The 25,215-nt window shown below is 41.5% G+C and overlaps 1 protein-coding gene across 6 annotated transcripts in view; it reads left to right on the top strand.

Moving 5' to 3' along the window:
* LOC100705667 (RNA binding fox-1 homolog 3) overlaps window positions 1-25,215 on the top strand; it is a 422,442-nt gene that overhangs the window by 24,849 nt on the left and 372,378 nt on the right. For 3 of the 6 annotated variants that reach the window (XM_025906459.1, XM_025906468.1, XM_025906465.1), the window contains exon 2: window positions 18,281-18,403. The exons of 2 other annotated variants lie outside the window; for them this stretch is intronic. The gene's annotated coding sequence lies outside the window, so the exon portion shown is untranslated. Of the gene's footprint in view, window positions 1-6,992; window positions 7,012-18,280; window positions 18,404-25,215 lie in introns of those variants that run through there. One more of the 6 variants, XM_025906461.1, reaches the window with a different exon arrangement.

Raw genomic sequence — 25,215 nt, forward strand, 5'->3', positions numbered from 1 at the left:
AAACCAAAGCAATGGAAAAGTTTCAACACTTGAGAGAACATTGCAATTTTCTTCTGGCTATGCAGTGCAGTATTAAGAGAGGAATGGAGGCCACTCTCTCATCACCTGGTCACCCAGACCAGCAGACAGCGTTGGCCGTCTGTCCACTCGTCTGATTTCCATCCCCTTGGCACACTGGGTAATAGAGATCAGTAATTGGGTGCTATAAATCCTGGCCGAGGACAAGGTGGGTCAGAACAGGCTGATTACTTAGGCATTACAGTCAATCTAAGCAAGTCCTTGAATTGAAAGATTTGGTGAGGTGGATTCTCATTATCGGGCTCGGTGCATGTATGCATTTGTGGGAAAGAGTAAGGGCCAAGGTCCCCTTCCCATCCGCTTTTGTGGGATGACATTATGCAATGCTCCAGTGCCCTCAACCGTGCACACTCGTAAACATCACAACAAATTTATTTTCCTCATCCTCCACAGTTTTATAAGAATGTTTTCAGAATCATCAGAGAGTGGTCGCAGGGCCTGCCTGGAGTTTTAAGACCACTCTGAACTGCTCCTCAGTGCATTAGGGACCTCTGTCCGGGTGACGCATCTGCTGCGGGTTCAATGTTAAACGCTGGGGAGGTCTTCAGTTTCACTCTGCAACAAGCATACAAGCTGGACTTTGTCTCTCTCCATCAGCCATCGTCAGGCCTCAGCTCGCGGTATTTATCTTTCAGCGTCGCCGGGAAAAACAAGCTCTGGAGGTGATTAGCCCTGTCATTTAACATGAAGCAGATTGATGGCTATTTGGTGAAATGCACCTTTCTCTTATTTTTCATCTCAGAGCCTATGAGCTTAATCCATTTTAAGCTTCTCAGTATGAAAAAGAGTCTATGGAAGGTGAATTAGAGTGTAAAGCCGATAGTCTTTCTCAGCATTCTTTCCAGCTGAAGGTGTGACTTACTGGATTATGGGAACAGTAGTTTCTGCTCCAACCCCCTTAAGTTCTCTGATGCGGCTTTTATATTGCAGCCTATTTTGATACATTTATTTATTTTATTTTTTTGTATCGAGAGCGCATCGAGTCCTTCTGACTGTGAATTTCTTCATCACGAGTTTCCCTGCTCCTTTGTGCCATCAGTCCCTCCAAAAAGTCTTTGATTCACAGCCTTCAAAGTCATCTGTCTGGGAAAAAAAATAAAAAAATGAAATCAGCAGCAGCCCAAAATGTAAAATCATGTCATGAATAGCAATGTGGTAGCGATCCAAAAATATGGGCTAAATGAGCAAATGTGATAAATTATCTTCTCATACTTTTAGAGGGGAAAAAAATAAGCTGGGAGAAAAAGATATATGACAAATTTATGCTGTAGCATCAGTGCAAACCCCTGCAGTGTGAAGTGTTCCCACTCAGAGAAGCACTCGTGCTAGCATCATCCCTCGACTCCTATAACAGCATGCTACTTCACTTAGCAGCCTCCATTTGGGATGCAGCACAAACACTGTTTTAGCGCTTTTATCTTAATGCACTGCAACACTCTGCACCACTAAAGGCATGATTATTGTACAGAGAGAAGAGCGGCGTGCATTTAAGCAAGTCTTATTTAGACAGGAACTTAGAACCAACCTAACCACTCAAGGGCAGATGGCTTTACGATTCTCATTGCTCATTCAGTTCATTTAGTTAAATAGACTCTTTGCATATATTTTAAAATAACACTAATTCTTTGCATTGTTATCCCAGTTTAAACCATAATGTCCTACTGAGTGTGTTTACTGTTTTGGAGAGCAATTTATTAGCAAGATAGCAGACTGTTGTCACTTTAACCATCTGCTGGATGGTTTGGCTGTAAAACACTCCTCAAGGGGGGAAAAATCATTTGAGGCTTTATAAGGATCCCATTGAGGTTGGATTGCTTATTTCCATTTTTTTTCCTGTTTGATGGGACCAGAGTGGCATATGGCTGCTGTCAGCTTTGCTTTGAGGCCATGTGCAGAGGTGGGCTTCAGCAACACTAAGCTGCCACACCCAACACCAAGGATAAAACGTCTGTCACCCTCCACTCTGAGCACAGTCGGATCCAACGTGGCACTGAGGCTTGTTCTCACACTTTTAAGAGGCCACTGATTTAATAGAGGCACAGTGTCAGTGCTGACCTCATCCACTGATGTCTTCACAGCTAATGCCCTAACATGTGACATTGACACTCTGCAAGACAAACAGTAAAGGAGGAAGATGGATCGGCGGAGAGACTCATACATCTCTCGCCGGATGGAGGAGGATGATGGACAATAGATGGGGGAGAAGCGGTGTCAACGGGAAATGACAAAATCAGGCATGATGTACTTAATTTTGTGACGGGTCTTGCAGTCATATGATGTTACATCACATTATGTCATGTCACATGCTATCATGTCATGTTACATCATTTCACAGTGATCTGGGCAGGCGCCTTTTGTGTTGCAAGTATTTTATGGGCTCATTATTGTAAATAAAACAGGGATCCACTAGACAAAAATGTACCTGACTTACAGGATATAACTGAGCACGGTTTATAATCATATACTGTCCTGGGTGTGTAGGCAAGGGACAAAACTTTTTGGCACTGGAAACTTTATGAGTTTTGTAGTTTTTAAGAAGCGATATGTTAAACACTCACTTTGTGCAGGAACATTAGGCCTTGAAATGAATATCTCTCATCCGGTCTGAGGATATCTTGGCTATACGTTCCTAGAATGGGAACTGAGCAAGACAAATGTAGATGACACAGCAAGAGGGACTGGATCAATATCAAAGATATCTGAATTGTGACACCGATATCATTATAGTATGAAAGCTATCAGTTTTCATAGCAGCACTTAATTAGCAGTGCAGTCTTGCTTCTGTGAGTTTTTAAATATTGCTGCTAAATTTCAATCAGACAGTATACAACTTATCTCTGTTGTTTCAACTAAAGATTTTAATTTATCTAAAAGAAATTGGATAAAGCAGAGTTAATATTTTCTCAATATACTGCACAACTAATTACCTAAAAAAGAAGTGAGTACTAACTTTGAGTACAAGGGTGTATAATTTAGTAGGGACATGTCCCTATTAAGCTAAATATACTGTGGCAACTGCATTGTCCCTGGCAATAATTTTGATAATACAATTAAAATACTGTGGTGACTCACTCCTAATAGAGATCAAAGAGACAGCTCCTTACTTTTTATTATTTGGGCATTTTGCCTTTGTTAAACAGTCATAATTAAGAGAGACAGGAAATATGGGGAGCGAGGGCAAGCGAGCGACATGTAGCAAAGGTCCAGCTGCCTAAGAACTGAACCACAGACTAAGTGCTGGCGGCGTTTTCGCCCATGTGACATGCAGTCAAACCACACAGCTATCGTGTTATGCCTGTACAGCACATTACACAGAGGATCACAATGAACACATGTAACATGGATGATTATCAGCGGAGGCTTGTCTGCCCTAATGCGTCCTCCTCTTTGTTGTGTTTGCATTGAGACCAGTTGATAATCTGATTCTTTTTTTAAAACAGGGGTACAGGTTTAAGGCACGCTTTGGGTTCTCTTCTTGGACCCAGAAATGTCTGTTACATAGAGTCTGATACATTTGAAAAAAGCCCAGCTGTCACTAGCAATCAGCAGCCAAAAGCCAAATTGTGATAGATATTTCTTGATAGCTTTGCAGAAATATTGGTTGCTAGTGATACCACAACAGATGATTTCAAATGTATTTCCTATAAAATAAAAAGTAAATAAAAGCTAAGGTCAAGTGTAGCTTTAATGTTTGAAACTTATCACAGTTAATCAAGAGGGGGAAACAGAGTTGAGACCAAAGAGAAAGAAGAGGGAGAGAATATTTTAATGTGAAAGTTTGCCCTTCAAAGAAAATCACCAGCTGCCCTTGAGACTGGCTGTGCAGCTTCTTTTGATTACTGTTTATTAGCAGCCTGTAATGCCAGCCAACCTCTGCTAAGTTCTGTTTTTCTATGTGTAACAACTGCAGAATGGATATAAAAGATAGCTGTAACCACCACAGCCTCACCTGGTAGTTTGTGGACTCGCATTCGAACTTAAATTTTGTTAGGGTGGAATAGTAGGTTGGGATTTTGTGATTTGGATTTGGTTGTTACCAAGCTACAACCTTCAACATGGAAAAGGTATTTTAAAAATTATGATTAAAAATTATCCCATCAAAGGAGATCAAAAATAAGTTGATCCTCAGAGAACCGACAGGAAACTTTTAATATTAAAATCTTTTTACAGTAAGTTTCTCTTTTATAACAAGTGACTCGGAGGTAGTTTTTTGTATAACTCAACAGTTTATTAAACATTATCGAGGCTTAAACTATCCGTGTGGCTGCAGTGATATACAAGTGGGTGCTAACCGGGCTGCTAGCTGTCCTATGCTAATGTGCTAACTGTGCTAATAACCTTTCAAATGAGACTGTACACTTTTGGTGAGTGACACTGTAGAATTTTATATGTATTACTTGCACTAAATATCAGGTATCTGTACAATATGCACATACAATCTGTTGATTCTACTAGCTAGCCAAACTTGCTAGTTTTAGCGGCTAATTCAGTTCAATTCAGCTTTATTTATGTAGCATGATCACAATTTCAAGGCGCTTTATTGTCAGGTAAGACCCTACAATAATACAGAGCAAACCCCAGCAATGGGATGATCCTCTATGAGCAACAATTTGGAAACTGTGGGAAGAAAAAACTCCCTTTAAACAGGGATGCCTCAACAGGAAAGCGAGAGCTTAATATTAACTAATGATTGTGAATGCAGAGCAGTTTATAAACACAAAGCGGTAACGCAGGTGAGTGAAGAAGCACTGCAGATGCACTGCAGCCATCAGTGATTACCATTCGGGTTTTAAATACCACAAGTAAGCCACAAACTAATTGTTCTATAGGGGTGATGGGAGTGCTTTAAGTTAAAATGAGGCCTGACTGAATTTAACTGAATTAATAACTCGATTTAAAATTAATCAAAATCACAACAGTCAACTTGTGGCTGATGCCCACTCCCCCTGGACTCCTCTTCCTGTTAGGAGGAGGTTGTTTTGTGCTCTTCCACATCACCAAGCGCTTGCTTATAGGGGGCTGACAGATTGATGGGTTTCTATTATAATATTGTGATGGCTCAGTGAATTGTTTTATATAAATAGAATTGAACTGAATTGTGACAGAACAGTATCACAGATTTTTCTACATGCTCTGCTGTAAAAACGAAAAAAAACCCCTCTCAAAACATATTTATAAATGAACACATTGAGCAGAAATGTGTTCAAATAGAGAGCAGCCCGGCACATAGAACACAATACCAGGCCTAGCAAAGGCACTTTGCTGGGCCTAGACTGTAATATCATGCTTCAGTAAAGCTGGTGAGGCCAGAGCGACAAGCAATGTAAAGAGGGGAGCATCTTTTTGAATCAGGGTGGCTTACAGTGAAATAAAGTGCCTTCAGAAAGGTGCTAGGGGATGAATTTCCCAGTCTGGTTTTTATTGCCATTTTCCCTTAAACTGAGATAAAACTTAAATTGGCAAATTAATTGAAGTGCGGGAAAGTGAACTGAAAACAAAATCAAATTTCGAAGGAAAGTAGAACAGATTTGAAAATGTGGAACTAAAGTAACCTTGACGCGTTCCTTCTCCTTGCTACGCTGCACTGTGTTTTATTATGTTTGTGTTGTATTATACACTCTGTTCATACATAGCTGAACTCTGCTTAATGGACTAACCTGCCAAACTCACAGCAGCACAAACACAAAGGGACCTGCTGCTTTTAAAATGATTGAGCCATGACTTGTCAGCGAGAATCTACTTTCGCCCTTGAATGCTAATTAGGCGATGTTTATGCAAAGTCACGTACGCGCTCCCAGAGGATCTTCGGCTGGATTTCCAAACTCTTAAAACAAATCTTAACATGTTGTCAGCATAACAATGTCAATAAAATGACACTTCACTTGCTGTGTCAGTGAGGTATTTTTCATTCCCCCGACAGGAAAGGCTTCAATAAGATCCCCCTGCAGCATTCTACATTATCTAAATCTGTGACACAATTTCTACAATCAGTCTGACAGCTGCCCTAAAACAAATTAAAATGTATGAACTGAAAATGCAAATGCAATCCAAATCATTTCAAAAAGTTTTCTGTTGTTTAAATGTTTGCTGGAATTATTGTTCATGCTGTGTAGGGCAAACCCAGAGGCATATTTTATTAATATTTAAAGCTCCGTTTTTATTGGCGACTTTTGGGCATAAAAGTTTCATAAAAGTTTGTGCCATAAAAAATGTCTTAATAGAGTTTGGGTGACTTACTTTTGTTGTTTCCCTGTTTTTGTCTTGGATTTAATTACAACTTTTTTGGGATCTGCTGATATTGGGAAAGGTGATTACGGAGTAAAATGAAAGATTTAGTGTTCAGAGTGGTGCAAACGTATCCAGTTGGGACATTGTTGGGATCAATAAGATGCATTTCACAGGCTGAATTTTATTCCCCTGGGTCGGTCAATAGGTCACGATTTATAAAAACAGTGAGCCTCTTTTAATTGGTGGAAAAATCTTCACTGATGCAAATAGCGAAAAACTGACATACAGTGCAAGTAGACCTGAGTCGTTCTGCTTGATTTTATTTTTAACCCACAACTAAAAAAAATCCGAAATTGCATCTGTCCCTCACAATCAGATTGTGTCCAGATGTCAGCACACCCAGACCGTCGTCTTTATAAAGGTGTTTAAAGCGTGCTGTCCAAATCTGAATATCCAGTTTAAATCCACTTGTCAGTGTCTAATCAGCCCAATTTGGAAATGGGATGGGGGAGGAAGGGCCAAGAAGGAAAACCTAAGAAAATGAAGCATTTGGAGTGGGTGGGGGTGGGGTGGGAGTCACTGCCTCCCACCACTGCTTGGCCCTGACACCTTGTGAAGAGTGCTCATTCATCACGCGGCGCAGGGCTTGAGCCTCCGTAAATCACTGTGGATAAAGGACGCGCCATAAAGAATGGAATTGTGAAGGTAAGGGTTTTAAATCCCCCTAGATGATCCGAGATAAACAGGGAGAGACTTTTGACAGTCCCTCGTTACCGCCACAAGCGAGAGGAGCTGTCACCGCTCCCTCTTTGCCTTTCATCTCTTGGTAACAGTCTGGCTGCTAATATCCTCAATTATCTCTGCAATATGTTGCTGGGAAAAAGGGAAAGTTCCGAGGAGGCATTCGCACAATTTAAAAGTTTTAATTTGACAGCTTGTGGTGTAATGATGAGTTGTGATGAGGGTAGAGGGGCTCTGCAGCCCACACTAAGTATGTGACAAGTGATTGGGCCGGACTGCGAATGGTTTGTGGATGTCGAGACTTTCTGCGTCACATGTCAGGAAGCCAAATAGATGTTTCACAGGTTACTGTGAAGGAAAAAAGCCCCCAAACTCCTCTTGTAAACAGCAGTGGCATTTCATCCAGTGGCTTATTTTTGGTGGCAAGGGAAACATTTATCTGTTAAGAAAAAAAAACATATTTACAGCAAGTCTAATGTAAATTTGTCATTCTCTGAGTGAGGCCTGTAGCACTATCTCATGTTAATATCTGTAACGCCTCCTTGACATTCTCCTTCTCTTGTATCATAGACAAAAATGTCAAAGTGTAGTGTGGCTTTGTGCCTGGCTTTCTTCTCTGAACCTACTACCACTCCTGAATCAATCATAGCGCGCAGGAGACAGCACAGAAAGCATTTGCATAGCGGATCCGCCGAGTGTCTGATAATGATGGCTAAGTCACAGTGCACGATGGAGACACAAAGGGCACGGGACTGCTGCTTGAAGGTTGACACTCGGAAAATATCCTCTCTCCAAGGTACCCGGGCAGGTAATTGTCTTTTTCCCCTTCTTTTTTTTCCTAACTGATATATACATAGCTTCAATTTAGAGGATAGACCAATCGATCATTCCGCGTGTCTCGAGTAATAAGTGAAAGTGATAAATCACGGCGTTACACTCAGGTTTATGAAATATTGTCCATCCTGCAGGTGTGGACGCGTTATCTAGTCGTCAGTGTTCCTGGGCTGAGGTGCCGGTGTCAGAGCTCGGAGGCAGCGCCGCGCTGCAGCTAATAGGAAGATCCGCCTACAGTTGAAGTGCCGGTTCCATCGAGGGCTTTGCACTGCAGTGCAATTAGTACACAAAATATTAACATAAGGATCAGGCGTGGCGATTCCACCAGGGCGCAACTTAAAAGTTCAAGGTAGTTCACGTCCGCGTGGTTCTGTCAATCTTCCTTCGCTGGAGTAATTGCCTCAGGTTTGCTCGGCTTGCATCGGTATAAGATGAAGTCAACAGCCTCTGTAGCATAATGACAGAGTACACACTTTCTTGCTCGCATTAACAGCTTTTTCTTGATAGATAAAAGTCCCAAATAATGCCTCCTGTGATGGAGTGAAACCAGGATAACAAATTGGCCCTTTGTGATAACAACCCCCCTGTGAGCTTCCTGGGCGTGAGAGATAGACAGACAGCTTTGAGGAGACTCGGGTCTGCAACAGCTCTGCGCCAGGGGAAAAGCTCCATGCCCTACAGAAGGATGGATAGTGTAGATTTGTAATGGTTCCCCTGTTTTTGACAAAGTAACCCAACCTGCAACCTTCATCCTCATTGGCTGAGCGAAAGGGCACTGGCAGAGAAGTCAGCCCGAGATAAGTAAAGTCTGTCGCTCTGGCTGGAACGTTATAAATCGCAGGTGCTTCAATCATGAGCGCGAGACAAGCGAGCTATCTCCTGTGACAACCTCCTTTTGACTCAACATGCAAAAAAACAAACTGATACAAGCCGGAGGAGGATGGGTTGGAAAGAACGACGGCTGGGAGGTGACATCTTCCTCCCCAACTTTTATTTAACGTTGCATGAAGCAAGATTTCATCTTAAATTAAAACCCAGAGCACACTTCTAAAAAAGAAAAGAAATTCTAGGGCTGCAGGACAAAAGAGTTGGCAGCATCCATTAATTAAAACCCCATGGATTCTCCCTATTTGTTCAAATTTAGAATGAGGTGTAATTCTGCTCATTGTGCACAAAGTGCATCATGATTTAAGACCTTACCCCCGAGTAGCAGTTTCTTAAAGTTGACTTTAAATAAGGTTCCACTCAAGTTTCAGATGAGAAACTGCAGCCATGTACAATTTAAAGATTTTGGACATAACACAATATTCATATGTTTATAGTGGACATTTGACTGAATTCCACCTCTATGCCAACACCTAACTGACAATGCAATACAATCCTATTCTATGATATGCAGATGCACGACTGATTTGATTGGCTGTGCTTTTAGACATTTGCCTCTAAATCTGGTACTCCCACTTCCAAACGACAAAGGCAAACAAAACTGAATCCTGCCACTTTAATTTCAATGTTAAAACTCAACAGCAGCGTTAGGCTTGAAGAAGTCCTCTGGTTATTCTGGGCGCTTTCCAGGTTTACAGACTTCTGGCATTTCTTGATTTAACAGTTTCTGTGGAAACTGCCAGTTCTCATTCCCGTGGCATCAAGCACCAGAATTTTTTTTTTATGGGCACGGTGTCCTTCGGCACTGGTGCTGAGGGTTTATGGCATAAGTAAGACGGGTCACGAAAAAGGTGACGTCTCGAGCACACCTGCTCTTCATCGCACCATCTGATGAAGAACAGGTGTGCTCGAGACATCGCCGTTTTCATGGTGCGATAAACGGGTAAAACTGGAGTGTGCAAGCTGTTGGTTACATTTGCTGTGTGCTTTTTTTCTGCCCAGCACCTGCCTCCTTTTTGATGTGGATGTGCTTGCTTCTTTTTTATTTTTTTTTAATTTATTTATTTTTTTAGATAAAACAGTATCATACCTCTTTCACTCCTAACTTGTCGCATGTAGACGTTAGCACTACAGGTAAACCAACTCAAGTGTTTTTGGTGTCTTCAGGTTGACAAAAGAGGGCTGCCATATAATGTTGCAATGGTCAGTATGTGCCTGTACTAAAGGTACATGTTGGAAGAGGACGACTACGAAGTCTCTCATTTGTGGTTGGAACCAAATCCTCAGGCCATGTCCACACACATTTTGGCCTCCCGTCTACACTCAGACGGCGTTTTGAAAACGCTATCGAAAGCGGATACATTTGAAAACGCTGTTTTCACGTCGCAGTGTGGACAGCGAACCCAGAGCCTTCAAAAACGATGACAGATTTTAGTCATGTGATGCAGTCATGTGACCAATTAAACAAAGATAGCGGAGGGCATTATACAGCAGTTGTTTTGTTTGCTCTCCGTTTTGACAGCCCTATTAAAGATTAATATCAGTTTGTACATGCTTCAAATAGCTTTTCTTCAAATTCTTTAACTCTCACTCGCTTTTGCAACTTTGTACTTTTGTGTCACTCGCAGCAACAACTCCACCTCATTGTTAGTCCATTTAAAAAACTCGGTGCTTTTCCTCAACATTTTGCCACAACGTTTCAAAGAGCCGGAACATAAATAAACAACAGACAGAAAAGAGGCAGGTCGAATCGTCTTGCGTTTCAAGCATGCACAGTACAGGAACGTAAGCATTTCAGTCGGTTCAATGTGGATGAACAACTCTGTGAAAACGCCTGAAAACGATAGTGTGGACGCGGAGCGTTTTCAGACATATACGCCGTTATCAAATTTATCAGGGCTAGTGTGGACGTAGCCTCAGTAGCAGATCTCCCAAAAACACCAGACTAGTTGGCTCGATGGTGACGGTTGGTTTAATCCTTTAACCCCCTTTACATAGCCACTCTCAGCCCTCACAGCCCTCACATTGAATCTTGTGTTTGCTTCTCGCACCTCTCTCAGTACACGATTTGGGCTTGCAGGGCCTCATTCAGCTGTTAAAAATATACAGTGGCGATGCATCTTACGGGTCAAGTTTTAGGTGTGTCATCCATTTCTGCAGGTCGGTAATGGATTGTGTATGTAGTCTATAGTCAGTATCGCTAATGGACAAGTGCCAAAAATGGGAAAAATCTTCTTCTGTTACATGTGATTACACAAAAGAGATTACACAACCTCGCCTGGTTTTCTTTTTCTTTTTCATGTGGGTGCTTCCATGGACAAGCACAGTACTTTGTTGATCAAAGTCACAGTGAAATAGCAGAGATATTTGACAGAGGAGTTGGGCTGAGGAGATAGATGCTTCCTTTTAACCCACACTCCTACCAAGTCTGTTCTCTCTCTGGAAAAGCCTTTGACTTTCTGTTCTTGTTTTGACCGCATACACAACACAAATCCCTCTCTAAACCTAAAGCAAGGCATTAGCTCTTTGGCAACGACTCAGAGAAGGGTATTAATCACATGACCACAGTTCAGTGAACTCTGCCTTGAAATATGAGACTCATTTCTCCTTTCTCCTGGATAATCAACTTAGAGGGGGGGTAAAAAAAATCAGATATTTCACCTTGAAATGCTTCATAAGTTTTAGCGGGATTTTAAACTTGTCACGCTCATGCCTGATTATACCAGACCCAAAGAAAACAAATGAAATAAAAGCTGGGATTCTGCAGCACAGCTTCTCTTAACACATGCACGCCACGCATGCCAACAAGTAAATGAATAAATCTACATGAAAGCCCGTATTAATTAAAATGTAGTTTTCCTTCTTTTAGAGTTAACAGATGGGTAATTTTGGCTTAAACGCTGTATTCTGGCCAGTTTTGCCATTTTAAGAATCTTCTTTCAGGAATACTAATCAATCACCGCCCTTTGGGTTAATTTTATGGGATACATACGGAGACAGTGATGTGTTCTTCTGTTTTTGTTCTTTTTTTGGGGGGGTAGTACATTATTTCTGCCCCAAAGACTTTAGTGTGCTTTCCAACTGTAGTATTGGTATCTTACCCTGAATATTCATCAGGGCTTCAGTGTTTCTATTTATTTGGTCTTACTTACTTATTACAAAAGCATGTCTTTGTTGCTAAGTGCATAAACACAGCTTCCCGTCCCTCTAAGTTCCTCTCAGTGTTCTTTCTACCTGTCACACCAGAGGAAATATTACTGACTTCTGTCGGAGAGGAATGTCCATTAAACTCTGGCTGTAAGCACTGGTCCGCTTTCCACATCCTTGAGTCACTGCCTCCACCTCAAGTGGCCACGTTTGGGGTTTCAAAATTTGAACCATGAGTTCAATAGCAAAAACAATAAATTTGTTATGGTCACTCTTGGCTCCAAAAAGAAATCTGCCTGGTTACCTGGTAAAATGTTCACATAATTTCGCCCGTTGTGACAAATTCAGGTAATTCTTTACTAAAGCGCCCACTGAACCTGCATTGAGGTTATGCATCAGCAGGGGTGCGGCTGTTTTGATTGACAGGTGGACTCGTCTATTGGCTAATTTGTGCATTTGAACTGAAGACACTTATAAATAAAATGACTTGCTATGCAGTTCAGTGTGGCACCAAAGTGATCTTCTGTAATCAGAGGAGGACTTTGGAGAGCCATCTGCACAGGGCAGTGTTGTATCCTATTTTTAAAGAATGTAAACTGCCAAAATGTAACTGGTTCTCCTTTTGGCCACTGCCAACTTCCATGAAATTCAGAATAGTAGTTTTCTGTAATGTTGCAGACTTGCACACAGACCTCGCTCAGGAGGCACATTGTAGATGACTGTCCTGATTTGCACTCTGGTAATTTATTTATCAGAGTCAGTGCTGCACCTTGGACCTCGCTCTAGGTCAAGATATACTTAAATAAGTCGTTAAATTATTGTTAAAATAGAGTAATACTAATTCTGCATTTCTAGATAGCGTGGGCATGGTACACATTTATTTATCGGAGCCAAATCAAAGGGATGCTTCTTAAAGCATCACATTTATTGCCAAATGACAAACATGGCCTCCGCTTTATTCAAAAGTTTGGGATACCCCAATCACTTGGAGGCACTTGGGGAGGGAAAAAATGACTATGCATGAAGGCAGTTAGATGTTAGAGGTCAAAGTGGTTCCCTGATGGTTCTGCGTCCTCGTGCTGAGCAAAGCCTGTCACCTCCACTGTTGCTCTCCCCTCAAACAACACTCTGCATTCAATCCTTTAAGGGGAAGCTGTGCCCTTCCTACCAACATGTTTAATTCATTCCCAGACACCCGGGGGACACTCGTAACAACAACAGAAAAAGACAAAAAGTGAGAGAGGGAAGAGAAGGATGAGAAAAGAAATTAGAAGGAACGAAATGTTTGCTTTGTATCTGCTATTGGCAGATGTGTAATGAATGAACGAACGAATGGCCTAAAACAAGACCGAGGAGACTTGAGACATTTGAGAGAGAACATCAGTCATGGGAAGCTGTGAGGACAAATAAATCCTATTTTCTTGTGTTTTGATTGACTTCGGGAGCGGATGGGGGGCAGTGAAGATGCTGCTGGACACCTTGGCGTGCTCCCTCTTAATCAGAGGTTGATTAAGCGCACTTTCAGAGGCATGGATTAGAGGGCTCCCCTCGGACTCCGCTAAATTGGTCGGAAGGGAAGGAAGGCAGAGTGTTGAGCACTACAGAGGGAACTTTTGATGTGTCAGTCAGAGAGTCTGGCATGGTTTGCTTTTATTGACCTTCCCATCCTTGATTTGTGACAGATCCCCTGGTGCTGGGGTAGGTGGGGAAGGTTAGAGGAGATTCAGCTTTTGAAGAATTTCCAAATTCTGCTGATCCAGTAGAGCTGCCACAAGCTTCACTGCAATTCATAACAATGAAGGGCATGATGCTGCGAGGCATTTGCAGCCTAGACGTTTTTTTTGAAGATTATATTTCAGTCATCTTTTGCTTTATTTGACAACAACAGGAGAAGACTTGTGGCAAGGGTCCTGGGGGAGATTCTGCACTTATGATGTTGCACCTATACATTCTCTTCCAGACAAGTGATCTTCCAGGAGGTCCCGACCCAGTCACTTTGTATTATCTGTTACTTTCAATCTCCTGACTTTCATCTAAATCTAAACAAAGATTTTACTCATATCATCTTGTGTCCATCGGTGATGGATTTGAAAAAGTACTTCAGTTGCACAAATACCGTGTCTTCATATCTTTGTGGGGACATGATGCTTTCCCTAGCGGCTTAAAACTGAATGCCTAACACTAACCATTACCTAATTGCAACCCTGACACTTAAACCACATTTTGAGTCTGAAAAATGCCTTTAAACTCGTGAGGATCGGGATTTTGTCCCCATAAGGGCCCCATTGGTCCCCACAAGCACAGTAAACTTCTGATTTTTGGTCCCCACAAAGACACGTAAACACAGTCACACACACACTGTATGGCCAGTGTTTGTCATTTATGGATTTATGGTTAATAATAGTCGGATGCTTTTTCCGCTGTCAGACTGGTTTGTAACCCCTTCACAGAAGGAATGGCGTTGTTCGCGTTGCAGCGGTGGCACTGCTATTAATGTAATGAGTCAGGCTGTTAATGTGATCCAGCTTCAGACACAAAGGGGATCTCTCAACCTGAGCTCTTTCTGCAGACAGGAGACCTCTGCGCCCTACATAACAACGATGGGACGTGTCATCGCTGATTTATTTTGCCCTTGAACCTCCTAGTGATAGGACCTTGTGGGATAGCCTTTAAAACAAGCGCTCAGAGATGAAATGAATGCTCCATTCCAAACTATTGAAAGACGTGCGCTACAGCCGAAGGCTTTTAGAGGGAGTGCTGTAATCTAAAATGTGCTATTTCTCACACATAGCGCAGCTCTGGGATGGGCTGATCAGATAGCCTGAGATGAATCTGACTTGACCTGTGAAGCAGCAGTCACTGGCTTCTGCATTGCCGGCCATGAGAGGAATTTGCAATGGATTCCAGAAAGATTGAAATCAATTCAAATTCAGCTGAGGTACTGCGCCGCGATAAGGCATTGCTGCACCTACATGCAGACGCGCAAATTTCATAATGAATAGATAAGGATTAATGCAATTCCAAACTGTCACCTGCTGCCAGACGGGATGTCATGAATGGCTTATCATTGTGCCATGATTTTATTTACATCCAAGAACATAAACAGCCCGGTTTATTCATGTCCTATCTGTAACCATCCACGGAGGTGGATCCTCGGACGTGTTTTAAACAGCCCCATTATCTCAGTGCAATTTCTCATGTAATTAATGTCTGCTTACAATGCAGCTAATATCCACTATGTAACCTGTGGAGACACACAATAATTATGTGACCGTTTGAGTGACAGAGATCAGGAGAGCAAATAGAGGAGCCCCGTCTGCAGCCCCGTCAGGAGGGGCAGATTGTTGGCCCAGGTTAATAGGCATCCTCCAGGGAGGGATTTGCTGGAGTTAAAGAAAGTAAGGCAGGAGGCATTTGAATTCAGTATAATAATGTGAAATACTTTAAAAACCATCTTTTATAATCTCATTGTCACGGGCCATTTACAAGTTCTTGGTCCAAGGCTTTATGAAGTTCCCTACGCAGGCATTAAAAACTCTGAGATCCTGTGAAAGAACATTTTATTTGAGCTGGATACTCTGTAGTACCGTCCAGAATTAGCCTGCCATCTGTTTCCTGCTTTACCCACAGCCAAACACTGAGCTACAAAACTTTCTCAAACTAACTGATCGAGGAACAAAGGAGAGGACAAAAGGACTCTAACTGAAGATATTGTTGGACCAAAGTCGAGCCAGGTGTCTGGATTCTGAAAGTCAGCGCGGGCAGGACAGTCTTAGTTTATAAGGGGAATGCCTCTTGTAGTGGAGTGGACCTGTGATCGATTGGGATGTGAAGTGGCTTAGCCGTACCTCGGTGTGTCAATAGCTTCACCCTCTCCCTCAACCTTGTGATAAAACAGAAGCTCGTGGCGCCCAATCTCGGTGTGTTTACACCTGTAAACCTCCCCGTGTGAACGTATTTTCTTCTTAACAACTTTACTTTGTTGGTTTGTCGTCAGTTCCTCCAAAGAATCCAAACTTTTCCTTTAAGAGCATCAAGCCAGGTCGCAGGAGGAGTCAGAGGCTGAAAAGAGACGCATTAGAATGCGTTCCACAGCTCCATAGATTGAGACGAGGATTTAATTGGCTTCATATCAGGGTTAGATAGCGCCGTTGTTGACATTTGATTAGAAAAAATAAAAGAACAAGGTGACTTGATATTGCGGCGATAAGCAAAAATCCCAACTCGATCACATCGATACTTTACTCGAGTGCACGTAGGTTGCTCACCTTGTAACCAATGACAGTGGTCACAGTGGCTCGCCTGCAGATAGACATCAGAGGTTTGCTACCGAGCGTGCTTTGTCATACATTTATTGCTGTGTGTGCACTGTCTGTTTTCCCCTCAACATAGTGTTGACTTAGAGGTCAAAGCCGCGCAAAGGCATAAATTCCTGCAGCTTTTATGCCGGCCAATTCGCAACATTGTTGCTCTTCAAAACAAAGGTCACCTCTAAGCAGCACTTTATGACTTTATGTATGTTTTACAGGCAAATCAGAATCTGAATCGCCTTTGTACCTTTAATTATTAAGACTTTGTTTCGGTGGAAAGGAATCGGCCCAGGCAAATCAAACAGATTTTTTTGTGGACATCTACAGATTGTTTTCAGTTCTGCTGCTATTTTTAGATCTCTCCCTGGAAGTCCTGTTCTCCTTCTGCAATTTCACCGCGGACCTCAAAGTTGAAGAAAACTTTACACTTCTGTGTAAAAGCGATTCGACCACCACTGATTGGAACTGGGTCTCCAGTTGCCAGCCAGCAGTTTTCATCAGGTTTAAGTCAAAGTGTCCGTGTTTCCAGAAGAGGTTATGCATCTGTCAGGGTAATGCTGTCAGTGCAGTGCTGCTACTGTAGCATCCAATAAGAGGTTTCTTTTATTATTATTGTTTTTTCAAACCTGCCCTTTTTGCCCTTTTTGGACCACAAATGGCAGCCATGATTTGATCTGTCTGGACATGTGTGAGAAAAAGGCCTGGATAGGTAAATTGGATAAGTTTCAGTTATAGTGCTGGGCAACTTTAACCATCAAATCAACCATGTTTTGCTTTATAATTCTGAAAAGAAGGTTAACTGAAGGTTTTATAAGGTTGTGTTTTGTTTTTTCCACTGGAAGCCAGAGGAGAAATATGTGATTTTAAATGAAGTTTTAGATGTTCCCCATGTTAAAACCAGCAGATGATTCATTCAGTATCATTGGCCCTTAACTCTGTAATAGCCTTCCAAATAAGATTATAAAATTTGACTCAGTCGATCTTTTTAGACTTTTTGCTTTTAAGGAGTTCATTGCTATCAAACCTATTTATTACTTTTAGTGGCTTTTCTACTTTAGCATCGTCTTATTTATCATAATTTTTCTGTTGCACTCATGTCTGCATTTCCTAATTTTTTTCCCCAATATGAACTGTTATATACGTTTATTATTATTATTGCTATTAGATCAAATTGGGCAATATGCAACTGTCTGTTGTAATTTGGACCAGCAGATGACCACGCTTCTTACATTATCCAATTTAAAAATGAAAAAGCTTATTTCTTGGAAAACTGGTTTAAAAAAAATGTGTCTCCCAAATCCAGCTTTGCATGTTTTGATTCACAGAACACTTAATTTATATTCCCCATTCAGCTGTTTATAATGGCGACCACCTTTTGCAGCTACTGTACGTGTTGTTGATTACAGGTTAAGCCCTTTGTGCGAGACCTCGTTGACATTACGTCTCTTTGTCTGAGCTTGTTATCTTTGTGCCCCACAGTTTGCTTAGCTCATTCCAAAACGCCACTGTATGTGTCTTTAGTTGCGAGCGTATTAGTCTCCATGGAAACTCATTTTCCCAATACTTCATTGGTGCCAAATGACCCTGTACTGTTACTTAGCTTCTTGCTGCTTTGTGTGGAAGTGTTTTCTTTTGGAGATTAAACGTTCGAAGGCAAATTGAGGTCCTGCTGGTTTTATCGCCGGGGTATTGAATAAGCATACGTGAAAAATACCAAAGCGCCGTACTGTACCACATCATTTGAAAACAGATTGATGTATTTCTCTGCTTCTGAAAGGGCAGAGGGATAACAACCTGTGTAATGGCCAGTCTTGGTCCTGCACGATTTTAGGCAGAAACAGGGTGGGGAAGCCTGACTGCTTAATCCTATTTTCCAAAACGTTTGACAGAAATATATTTATATAAATTAGTAATACAAGATGAAAAGACTTTTTCTTTAATTGGATATCCATATCAGGCTTCCTGTGCTTTTTTCCGAGGCTTTCGTACTGAAATGTATTTGTTTCGGGATTCCCTCTTGAATATTTACACTCTTACTCTCTGCAAAATGTCCTCAGATAATTGCTAGAAGGAAGCACCCAGGAAGGTCAGCCAAGAACCTCGCTGTAGGTGCCAAAGTGAAATCTACAGGACTACAATTACTTGGACAGACTGAGGCAGCAGAGCAAAGTGAATGACAGGTAGGAAATAATTCATACGAATCACCTGCTGTATTATGAATAACCACCTGCTGAGAGGACGTAGCACGGTCAGTTATCCTCAAAATTGGTTCTGAATAGCCCTTTTTGTCATTTGTTAGTAATTGCCTTATTCTCTTGATAATATAATGAAATTAACCTCCAAGAACATTCCCTCCTTATGGCATTTACGAGACAAGGTTGAAGTTGACATAGCAGCAGTCGCACAATTATATTTAGATTATTCAGCTGCTATTTGGCTTCGTCTTTTGATGTCGACACATTAGAGGAGCTCTTTTCACTGCCACTCATAGCTCGTAATCTTTACCAAAACATACAGTGTTGAATCCTGCGCGAAGGGCATTCTTTAAGAAATTCAGGATCACTCACATCTCTCTTCTGTTTGGGGTACATCTGACCTTGTAGTGAATAGACATAAAAGGCTGTCAGTCAAACCGTCATGCCGTCTTTGTTTCCTTGTGTTTGTCATTCTCCAGAGGAGTCAAGCAGCTACTGACTAATCTAGTGATTCTGTGCTTCTGGCAAAATGCTTCTACGTCCTTCTCTCTACCAAACTCGGCGACTGCCTCGGGGAAAGGTGGAAAGAAGGTGAAGGAAAAAAAAAGTTTGGGAACAGTGTTTGAATGGTTATAGAGTGTAATCAAGGCCAGCAGCTAGTTAATGTTCAGTTTTCTGAAGCACTTAACATTCTGACCTTAAAGAGACTTTGTCAAAGTTTAGGAACAAAGAATGTGTGCTGGTAAAGAAAAAAGGAATTTCAGTTATCACGCACTGTGTTCGTTCTTCAAAGGGTAGAAAACCTGAGGACAAAAGCCTCGGGCCTCTGATTGGGCCCCACCACTGCTAACTGTTGAGATGAAACCAACCGGGCTCCTGTGTGTTGGGCAACTGTAAAATATCACGCTGTACGTCCTACAAATGTTCTACAAAATATTTCACAGCATCTTTTGTTTTTTCTGTATTTCCCCCTAGTAGATATTTGAGCTTCATGCCAGTTTACAAATTTTAACATTTTTGAAGTCACTTCATGCCATCTACTGAATTTCAGTTAGGAATCAAAAACTTGTCAAGTCGCTCACCGCACTCTTTCCCACTGAGAAGCTTCGACATCAAAGTTCATTTTTACTAATCACGTGCACATATCAGCACAAAGATCAGGAATTCATTTTAACTTTAGCCTCATCCTGTGTTTGCAGTCTTAGCATCACTACACGTGTGACACAGTGCAGTTACTGTAGATTTTTATACTTATATACTAAATAATGTGAGATTTAAATCTAAATGCAGCTGTCACCTCACCAAAAATATCCAAGGCAGGCCGACTGATTGAAGACATTCACGATGTTAAGTGAAGCGTAGTGTTAGTTAAGTCTAGAGAGCCCATAATCCCGGAGCACCGGCTGATCATAGTGTCAATATCATTAGTATCTCCCTTTAAAGCTGCTTCATCGGCATGCTTTACAACACTCCATGCAATGTTTAGCATTGTGCTTGGCGATGCAAGGCTTGCGTTTAACTGCTCGTCCATGGAAGCTCCTGGTGCTCCTGGTTTTTGTGCTGATGTTGATGCCAGAGGAGGTTTGGAGCTCTGAGGTTCTTCAATCAGCAGTTGGCGACTGTGTTATCTAACTTTACATGGTCGTACCGCCTCATTGCTGAGTTGCTGTGGTTCCTAAATGCTCTGCAGCAATTCCTCTTACAGCTGGTTGTGGAAAATCTAAGAGGGTAAAGATTTCACTAACTGGCACGTGGAAAAGGTGGGATCCAAGTAAAGTGCCAAACTTGAACTCATTCTTTTAAAAATATCCATAAAGGCAGGTGATGATTAAATATACCCGTGGCAATGGGACTGGAAACACCTGGAATCAAAGATTAAGAGGTGTGGCCCAACGCTTACATTTATACTGTATCTATGTAATAAATAAAAGTGTCAGATTTCACTGTGATACTGTATGTTAACAGTTAAAACTTGCCGGTTTGTGTTTTAGTCCATTGACATCTCCTGTGTGTTGCTTCAGATGTCTCTGCATGCTGTTGACCGCAGTGGTTAAGGGAATTTCAGACGTTTGTCCATCTAAACACCAGCTGGTCTGAGTTTGACTGACTCAGACCCTCAGCAGAACATCAAACATCGGAGTATCTCACTGCTTGGCTCCGTTTCACATGAACAGATCAAGGCTACCACAATGTTTTCATTCCAGTGGAAATGTCACATCATTTCAAAGAGAACTTCTGTTTTATTTATAGCTATCACCCTTTTAGTTTTGACTGCCTAATATGGACCTGGAAAAGCTCTAACCAAGCTAGCAAAAAGCAAAAGGGCCTTGCCTGCAAGAAGTATAGCGCACAAGTAGTTGTTTTGCAGGAGAAAATGTGGAATTTTTTTCTGTATCTGTGCAATTTTTGTACAAACCATTGTAATTCATGCTGTGCTGAGAGCCGTATAAAGCACAAACCTGTGCACAGAAACCACTGCTTTATGACAAATATTGTTGGTTTTTTGGTGCATTGATGGCTTGCAGATTGAAGTAATGATCAGGTGAGTGAGAAATTGGTCAGGATAAAGTTGTTCGCTCCATATTTGGAGATAAAAAAAAAAGATTTTATCTGCACTTCTTCTGTTGCAGAACAAATTTGATATCTTTTGCCCTTCCTCTCCTGTTGTGATAAGAGCTGTTCTCTACATTCATAATGGATTTGTTACTTTAGGACAGAGGTTCCTTGCAGGGGGGGCGCAGTATGAAAAGAAAAAAAAAGAGCGCTTGGACACTGCTAGCATAATGGACAGGTTTTTGACGGGGCTCCCACACAAACGCAAAGCAGGAGATGAAGCATCGCCAAATATGTTTCCAAACCAACTTCATACTAAGACAAAGACTAGAAAATATGGTGAAGCATATCTTCCCTTTGGCTTCACCTGCACAAGTGCCAAGGTAGGTCTCCCCTGCAAAATTAGTTTCCCTGCGTCGGGAGCAGCGCTGGGCTCTCCAAATCACGGACAAACAGGATCCCACATTCTTGACTTTTAGTACACAAACACTTCTTGTAATACCTACTCCTGACCAGAGATGGGCAGTAACGCGTCGTAATCCGATTACTTTTTCAAGTAACGAGTAATGTAAGGGATTACCATTGCAAAAACGGTAGATTACCGTTACTTTCCTGTAGGAACGCTGCGTTACTAAAACCGTGAGTTTTTTGCGAGAATGTCTCATGACAGTGACGTAAGCGAGTGCGATGTTCATGACAACAGCTGTCTGCAGATCAACAATGGATAATATATCGAGTGCGGAGAGAGTATGAGCGTGCAGCGTTTAAAGCGTGGAAGTACTGACCTTACTTTGAGTTTGATTCCATAAAAAGTGACAAAAACATTAGTGTCCGTTGTGCGTGGGAAGAAAACTTCTTTTTACAGCGAAAAACCCCTTAACTTCCAAGCAAGCACCGAGTGCGCTACGACTGTAATGTGAAATTCACAGAGAAACTCGCGGAGTCTTCAACTGACCGCCGCGGCACACCTGCACCAGGGTAAACCTCCGCCTACCCCAGTCCTGCTTTACAGGTGAAAATAGAGCAACAGGACCGCTAGTCTTTGACTTTATTTATTTTCTGCTGTGTTTTACTTAATCTTTTATTTTATGTGCTGGAATGTGCAGAAAATAGGTTTAAATGTTAAACAAATTTCTTCCACTCAGTGAATGTTGCATATAATTTAATTTTTGCTTGATGCATAAAGTTAAAAGATTAAAACTAATAAAACAAGTTTTAAAAAGAGACTTTTCCATTTGATTACATTTTGTATGATGGATTATGCAGAAAAAGTAGAATTGGGCTGAAAGTTCTATCGCTTTATCACCTATTCAGGTTGTAAATTGTGTTTTTAAAAAGTAACTAAGTAATTAATTACTTTTGAAAATAAGTAATCAGTAAAGTAACGGGATTACTTTTGGGGGGAAGTAATCAGTAATTAGTTACTGATTACTTTTTTCAAGTAACTTGACCAACACTACTCCTGACATTTTGGACATGTTAGCTCTTTATGCAGTAAAGTTACAGTGGGATACAAATAATATCAGGCTGATCCTGCCACGATTTGTTCCCCCGGTTCAAATCACGGACAAACAGTATCCCACAGCTGGTTTTGTTTTTGAACCCATTTTGCACAGAGAGGCATTTTTTGAAAAATGTATTGACAGCAATGTTGAATATTATTACACAGGAAAAAAAACAACTACACGTAAAATAATTACACCGTGACGCCTCTGCCTTTCTAAATGCAGGGACAGTAACTGCATGTGTATATGTAAGCGTGTAAAACCTGAAGATAGTCAGATTAACAGAAACAGTATTTTGTCTCTGCCATTCTGCAATTCATCTCATGTAAACAATAACGTGGCGCACAGCGTGAAAACAAAGGGGGGCCTGGCAAAGAAAGTTTGGGAACCACTGCATTAGGAGATGTTATGAGGGCTCTTTAAAAAGAAACAAGAATATTTCACATCCCAACTCAGCCTGGAAGCCTTAAGTAGATATCTGGATTGCATACTGTAATATTGCACGGTTTCCTGAAATTAGATTCTTGTTAAAATGTCATTAGGTTTTGTGCTTTACTAGTTAAGAGAAAGCTAAATAGTGCAGATTGTAACAACGAGCAAGGTCAGTTAGCAAATGTTAAAAAAATGATAATTTCATCCGTCAGGTTCTCTCCAGGTATTCCAGCTTTCTCCTGCAGTCCAACAGCATGCAGAGAGTTGAACTGGGTTAACTGGTGTTCCTAAATTGTCCAAAGGTGTGATTGAATGGTTGTCTGTCTCTCTGTGCTTGCCCTGCCATAGGCTGGCGATCTGTTTGGGGTGTTAGCCGCCGCTCACCCTATAGTAGCCCTCCCGCAACCTCGAATTGGACAAGAAATGATTGATGGATGATTATAAAACTGATGTCAAATTCCTTCCCTGACTTGTCCACATTGATCTGAAATATTTTTAGCATGCTGTCCTGAGAATATTGTTGGAGGGAAGATAGTAACAGGAAGACGATCTGGTGTTTATAACTTACGATTATTCAAAACTGGAGAAGTCAAGTGTCTCTGCTTTGCACTTGGACTGAGCGTAGACTACTGAAACAGGAGAAAGAGACTTTAGCTCCTTCTATGAAAGAAATGTTATATGAAGCAACTGCCTAATTGATGGCTACTATACTGGCATCTAATTTAACCATAATACTATTCAAAAGGAAGCATCCATCTAGCCATGAGGAGTGCCTCTTGCTCATGACTCTGTGTCAGGAATATTGATAATATTGATGGTGTCCCCCTCTCGGCCGAGCTGTAAGTTGGCTGTATGCTTCCTTCGGTTGCCAAGTGTAGTTTGGTTAAAACTAAAAGGTTCCTACATGAAACACAACACAACAACAAGGTTTGTGGATTTCATTTGAAGGATCTGATCACGATTTCTGGAAACGGATATCACTGCTGAGTTTTTCAAATGGCACACGGCACGAGCCATTTAGCTGCTATAGACTGAAGACATCTCTCGAGCCAATATATGCAAAAGTGGAGATGCGAAAACAATCGAGATGACTGAATAGCATTACGGCCCAGAGGAAACCGTTATGTTGTTTTAAGGGGGAGCTGTCCCTTATATGGGATGTCTAGGTTTGCTTTATTTAGCCAGCACTAATATTACTTGTGAATATTTTCAGGCGCTTAAACTACCTGACACAAACTTGAAAATGGCATCGACAAAGAAAAAAAAGTCATTTAAAAGGACTCTTTGATGTAATTCTTTGGTACCAAATAATACCCTCGCATTTTGACTCTGTGCACTCTGTAGAGCTGTGGTTTGAATTTTCTCTCAGTTGTATTTAAGCTCCTTGCTTGCGCGTTAACCTTCCCATTCATCTGAGCTAGCGTTGCTCACGCTGACACCCTTTTATGTTCGTCCAACAACTCTCTTATGATGGAGGAAATGACCTAGCGCTGTTCAAAACAGAAAAATTACTAGTTCATTAACTGTTTGGCAGCAGGAGCACTTTGTAAACTCGATAACGCTCTCAAAACTAGCAGCTGTGATACCTCGTCTAATTATGTTTGACCTCATCCGCTGTTATTCTCGGCCTATTACAGGACCTGGACTGGACTGCAGGAATGACTAGCATCTTCCTCCAGGGCTCTGCTTGTTGTTTGTAGTAGTATGGCTGGTGCCACACCCCATATATCTCTGTTCCTAATTACACATGGCTAGGATGAGAAATTAACATGGGGCACATCATAAAAAGATTAATAACAGAGCTAATACAATTACATTAGAGTGATTAAAAAAGGTTAAATATGTGATCTATTACATTGATCTTAAATACATTCAGACTTAATTTAATTTAACAGTTCTATAATGCTGTAGTTAAAATATGTCCTATTAGTGTTTGGAGCCTGCATGTATAACGATTAATTACTGAATAATTGTTCCTACATTTCAACACTGGCGGGCTCTGAAGGGTGATTTATTTTCTTCAGTGGCTGTACAGAGATAGGGCTTAATTACAGTGGATAGCCTTATCTCCCCTCTCTAATCCGCTCTTTGGAGTCTCTCGCGTTCACGCCATCTAGTCGTCGATACCATCAGACTGTTGGCAGAGCCAGACAGAGAAAGTGATCCCCAATTTCTCTGTCACATTAAAGCTTATTCATGAAGTCTCCACTGTGAACCTTAAGAACTCCAAAGCGGGAGGAAAGAAGAGTCGCTGAGTGCTGAAAACCTCTCCCCCGGTCTGAGGTCATCACCAGCTGGCACATTACC

Source organism: Oreochromis niloticus, linkage group LG4 (genome assembly GCF_001858045.2).
Source record: "Oreochromis niloticus isolate F11D_XX linkage group LG4, O_niloticus_UMD_NMBU, whole genome shotgun sequence".
In the NCBI taxonomy this organism is placed as follows: Eukaryota; Metazoa; Chordata; class Actinopteri; order Cichliformes; family Cichlidae; genus Oreochromis; species Oreochromis niloticus.